Source organism: Elephantulus edwardii, unplaced genomic scaffold (genome assembly GCF_000299155.1).
Source record: "Elephantulus edwardii isolate Elephantulus edwardi_28Jun2011 unplaced genomic scaffold, EleEdw1.0 scaffold00033, whole genome shotgun sequence".
NCBI lineage: Eukaryota > Metazoa > Chordata > Mammalia > Macroscelidea > Macroscelididae > Elephantulus > Elephantulus edwardii.
In genome coordinates, this window is record NW_006399783.1 from 15,699,672 (window position 1) to 15,705,553 (window position 5,882).

Consider the following 5,882-nt stretch of genomic DNA (forward strand, 5'->3'; position numbering starts at 1 on the left):
TGGAGAAGTTTTTGGATGTGCATAGGGATTTGATTCTTAGAAGATCCCATTCATCTATTTTATCTTCTCCCAGTTGTAGATCCAATCACTTCTAGTTATAAAAAGACCAACATAAGCAAAGAAACACACACAAGTGAATCCAGACCCCAGAGAACAAAGGAGTCTAAGGATCCTGCCAAGGAAGGAACAGACAAGGAAGAGATGCAGAATTGGACTTCCAGCTTCCAGAAATATGAGAAATCAATTTATGTTATTTGCAGGCAACCATATATGATGGTTTTTACCACCACAGCCCTAGCAAACTAAGATACCTAGCTTCTGGAGTGTGCTTTCAATCCTGAGAGTTTTCCTTTCATTCCATTCCCATGAGTGTCTGTGACTATTTTGTGAGTTTTATAACTCAGAAGTGATTAGGTGACTAATCACTGATTAGTAACAAGTGTGGTCCCTTTAAAATAAATGAGGATCACTTTCACAGATACAGGATTTAGACTGCTGCACTTATTTTGGAGAATACCATCTGTGATTGTTAATGTTTCATGGTGAGGCTATGATGCTCAGTGTTGGATAGACAATGGACTGATTGCTCTTCCATAATGTAGTATAATGTAATCATCTCCTTGATGAAATCTAATGTATGTAATTACTTCCATTGACTGCACTTACAGGCTTGAGCTGGCAGACAGTGTGAAGATACGGCAGGATAGGGAAGAGGTTTCTATCTGTTGTTCTTAAGGTCCCTATGAGTCATAATGACACCTAACAATAACAGCCATCACATCCATGATAGGATCTGATATGATTGGCCAATCAGTTGAAGGTGGAGTTTCTCAGAAGTGGACGCTGCCTTTGGACCCCAACACCTGACCTTCACTTCTTGAGATGTGAGCCAGCTACCTGTAGTTCAGGCTAAAGATTTTGGAATTTACCAGTTCCTATCTGACATGTTTTAGACATGTTGCAAGGAGAGACAGGTCCTTGGAGAGGGACATCATGCTTGAGTGGGTGGAGGGACAACGCAGGAGGGGAAGATCCTCTATGAGATGCATTGATTCAGTGACTGGGGTAATCAGGATGGGTGTGCCAGAGGCAATGTGATTGGCATAGGATAGAGCAGGGTTTAGGGCTGTCGTACATAGGGTCGCTATGAGTCACAAGCGACTCGACAACACTTAACAACAACACAACCACTTCATGTGCCAGCAGCCTTCAACTAATCTGCCAATTTGAGTAGTTGTCCCAGCAATTCTGTGAGTCAGCAAAAACCTCTAGACTAACCCACATGTTTGGAACTTGCTAGCTTCCATATCGTTATGACTGGAAAAGATCCATATCTATTCCCATTCCAAAAGGAGGTGATTCAACAGAGTGTGGACGTTATTGAACTATATCAGTGATATCATCACACGCAAGCAAAATATTGCTGAAGATTATGACAAAATGACTGAAGTAATATATCAACAGAGATTACCAGAAATACAAGGTGGATTTAGAAGAGGCTGTGGTACTAGGAACATCATAGCCAATGTTAGATGGATCATAGTTGGAAGCAGAGGAATATCTATATGTGTTTCATGGACTATGCAAAGGCACTTTACTGTGTGGATAACAACAAACGGTGGCTACCCTTGGAGAAGAATAGAAATTCCATAACATTTGATCGTGCTCATACTAAACCTATACTAGGACCGGGAATCACATATCAGAATAAAGCAAGGAAATACCGCATGGTTCAAAATCAGGAAAGGAGTGCATCAGGGATTCATTCTTTCTCCATACCCTTTCAATCAATATGTGGAATAGATCATTTGGAAGGCTGGATTTTATGAGGCGGAATGTGACATCAGAATTGGAGGAAGACCCATCAACAACCTGTGTTATGCATATAACAACCTTGCTTGCCAAAAATGAATGGAACCTGAAGCATTTGCTACAAAGATTGCAGTCATCAATAGGGATTGAAGTTCAACATCAAGAAGAAAAAGACTCTCACCACTGGGCCAATTGGCAGCATCATAGTAGATGGAGAAGAGAGTGAGATTATTACTCTTGGCTCTGGAAAATAAAAAAAAAACACATTGCATTAGGAACATCTGCTGTTAGGGATCTCTTCAGAGTACTGAAGAGCAAAGATGTCAGTCTAGAGACTAAGGTGTGCCTAAGCCAAACCACGGTCTTTGCAAATTCTTTTCATCTATCAAAGAGCTAGAAAATGATTAAGGATAACAGAAAAAGAATTAAAGCCTTCCAGTGCTGGAAAAAAGTAGTAAATATCCATGGTTTGCCAAGAGAACAAACAGGTTTGTCCTGTTGTTGTTGTTATGTGCTGTTGAGTCATTTGCGATGCATAGCGACCCTATGTACAACTGTCCTAAACCCTGCTCTATCCTGTGCCAATTGCACTGCCTCTGACACTCCCATCCCAATTACCCCAGTCACTGAATCAATCCACCTCATAAAGGGTCTTCCCCTCTTGAGCCATCCTTCCACCCTCCCAAGCCTGATGTCCCTCTCCAAGGACCTGTCCCTCCTTGCAACATGCCCAAAGTATGTCAGACAAAGCCCCACAATTCTTGCCTCCCAGGAGTAGCTTGGTTTAACCCTCTCCAGGATTAATCTGTTTGTTTTCTTGGCAGTCCATGGTACATTCAATACTCTTCTCCAGCACCATAGCTCAAAGGCATCAATTCTTCTCTGTCCTCCCTAGTCATTGTCCAACTCTCTGATGCGTAACAAGTGATTGCAAGGACCATGGCCTGTATCAGGCGCACCTTAGTCTCCAGAGAGACACCGTTGCTCTTGAGTATTTTAGAGAGGTTTGTCCTAGAGAATGTGAAACCAAGCTGCTTTTTAGAGGCAAGAGTTCTGAAGCTCTGGCTCACATACTTTGAACATTTTATCTAGAGTGACCAGTCCTTGGAGAAAGACATCATGCTTGAAATGATTGAGGGACAGTGCAGGAGAGAAAGACCCTATCTGAGATGGATTTACACAGTGACTGTGGCAATGGAGGCAGGTGTGTCAATGACAGTAAGATTGTCTCAGGATAGGGCAGGCTTCAGAACTATTGTGCATAGGATCACTAAGTCACAGGCAATTTTTTGTCACGTAACTATCCCAACTATCGTCTGTCTATCTATCTATCTATCTATCTATCTATCTATCTATCTATCTATCTATCTAATTTCTATTTGTATATATACTTACATTTATATATCTATATCCAGTGTATATGTTTATATTGTTGTTTTTATGTTCTGTTCATGCAACTGTGACTCATCTTGACTCTCTGCTCAATAGCTCTGAAACCTGTTCTATCATGAGCCAATCTTACTTTCTTTGATACAACTACCCCCATTACCCCAGTTCTTGTGTCAATCCATCTCATTCAGGGTCTTCCTCTCTTGCTCTGTTCCTCCACCCTTCCATGTATGCATTTTTTCTCCAAGGACTCGACCCTTCTGTCAACATGCTCTGAGTATGTGAGACAGAGCTTCAAAATCCTTCCCTCCAAGGAGCAGCCTGTTTTCACCCTCTCTAGTACAGACCTGTTTGTTCTCTTGGCAGTCCATGGTATGGTCAATATTCTTTTCCAACACTACAACCTAAAGGCATCAATTCTTCTTCTTTCAGCCTTAGTCATTGTCCAGCTCTCTGATGTATAGCAAGTAATTTTTAAAACCGTGGCCGGAATAAGGCACATCTTAGTCTCTAGACTGACATTGTTGTTTTTTAGCACTCCAGAGAGATCTCTTACAACAGACTTCCCCAATGAAAATTGTCTTTTAATTTCCTGACCTCAGGTGCCAAGATTTGTGTTACAAACACAAAGACTATATTTCTCTATTGGTTTAAATGCATTGGTGGTTTCATGGGGAAAAGTTCGGCAACCTCCTCTAATTTACAGGATTGAAGGCTTCTGAAAATCCAAGAGTCAGTTCTGATTTATCCCCACTGAGTAGTACTAGTAATAGATAGGTTTAGATATATATATATATATATTTCACTTGGTTTGCTCCTCTTGAGAACATAACACAAGACACAGTACAATCTGTACCTTTCTTAGGTTTACAATAACAAGTTCCATCAAAATGGGTGGCTAATTCTGTTGCAAGCTACAGATGCAAGGAAAGAAAGGGATATAATACCTCGAAAGAGAGCCTGGTAGGTCAAGGAGGAAGGGAAAGGGCACCGGAGAGAGTCGGCATTTCTTTACTTGTTGTTTCTTGCACTCTCCCCACCAGCTCTGCTCAACTGATTCCTAGACAGGAATTCATGGTCATGGAAGCAATGATCAACATTTAGCGATGATGGGTAGTGTGAAGAATTCAGCAAAAGGATAGAAAGGACAGTTAAAGATGACTTACTGCTTAAAAAGCCATTTCAAAAGTAGGAAAAAACCCTACATGGAGAAGAGGAACATAAAGAAGTTAAGCAGAATTATTGGATGGGGAAGAAGCAAGAAATAGGAGGTTTCATCTCAGAATTATGAATGCTTACCGAAGACATGAGAAGTGTGTAATTGAGTGCATCCTACAGAATTGTCACCAAAAAGAGGACTTGAGGCATTTAGGTGAAATGAAAATGAAACAGATTTCAATGTTGTATGAGAAAGTTGTAAATTTTTGTGGAATTAAGAGGATGAAGTAGACAGACATAACTTGGAGAAAGAGACTAGCAAAGGAAGACTATGATAAATTATTCAAGGAATACTGTCTAGATATCACGAGATACAAAGAAAGTAAATTTCTATTTATATGGCAAGTAGAAGAAGAAGTGGCTTAAGGTAAAGGTCAAGTTTACTGTGGAAAGAAATGTTGTGAATAAAAGAAAGCTTAGAGTTGGGACATTATATTAAGAGCATAGTGAAAAAATGTATGTATTTGTTACTTTAAAGTTATGCCAACGAAATTACTTTAAGTTAATTATTTTACCCCAAAAAAGTTAAAGAATTGTTGTTGTTGTTGTTGTTGTTATTGCTGTTGTTATGTGCCATTGAGTCACTTGTGACTCATAGGAACATTATGCACACTTTAAACCCTGCCTTTTCTTGAACCAGTCTCACTGTTTCTGACACTATTCCTAGTACCCTTAGTTACTGTGTCAGTACATCTTATCCGGGGTCTTCCTTTCTTACGCTGTCCCACCTCCCTTCTAAGCCTGATTCTCTAAGGGCTGTTCTTCCTGAGTACATGCCCAAAATATGTGAGATGGAGCTTCAAAATCCTGGCCTCCAAAGGGCAACTTGGTTTCATCCTCTCTAAGACAGACCTGTTCGTTCTCTTGGCAGTCCATGGTATGTTCACTACTCTTCTCCAGCACCAAAAATCAAAGGAATCAATTCTTCTTCTGTCATCCTTAGTTACTGTCCAGCTATCTGATACATAGCAAGTAATTACAACGGTCATTGCCTGGATCAGGCACACTATAGTCTGTAGACTATCATCATTATTCTTAACCAGTTTGGAGTGGTCCCTGACAGCAGACTTCACCATTGTAATTCATCTTTTGATTTCCTGACTGCTGGTGCCAGGAATGTTGATTGTGGAGCCACGCAAGCTATAATTGTTAACAGCCTCAATCTCTTCTCCATTTATCATGGTGCTACAAATTGCCCCTTTGGTGAGCAACTTTGTCTTCTTTATGTTGAACTTCAATCCATATTGAAGACTATAGTCCTTGACTTACAGCAAATGCTTCAGGATCTCCTCAGTTTTGCAAACAAGGGTGTGTCATCTGCATAACATGTTGGTGATGAGTCTTCCTCCAATCCTGATGTCACATTCCTCTTCATAAAGACCAGACTCCCTAATGATTTGTTCCATATATAGACAGAAAAGGCATGGACACAGGACACATACCTGACACAGTCCTTTCCTGAT

At 40.5% G+C, this 5,882-nt stretch overlaps 1 pseudogene; it reads left to right on the plus strand.

Moving 5' to 3' along the window:
- LOC102844431 overlaps window positions 1-4,866 on the plus strand; it is a 71,447-nt pseudogene extending 66,581 nt beyond the window's left edge.
- The last annotated feature ends 1,016 nt before the right edge of the window (window positions 4,867-5,882 follow it).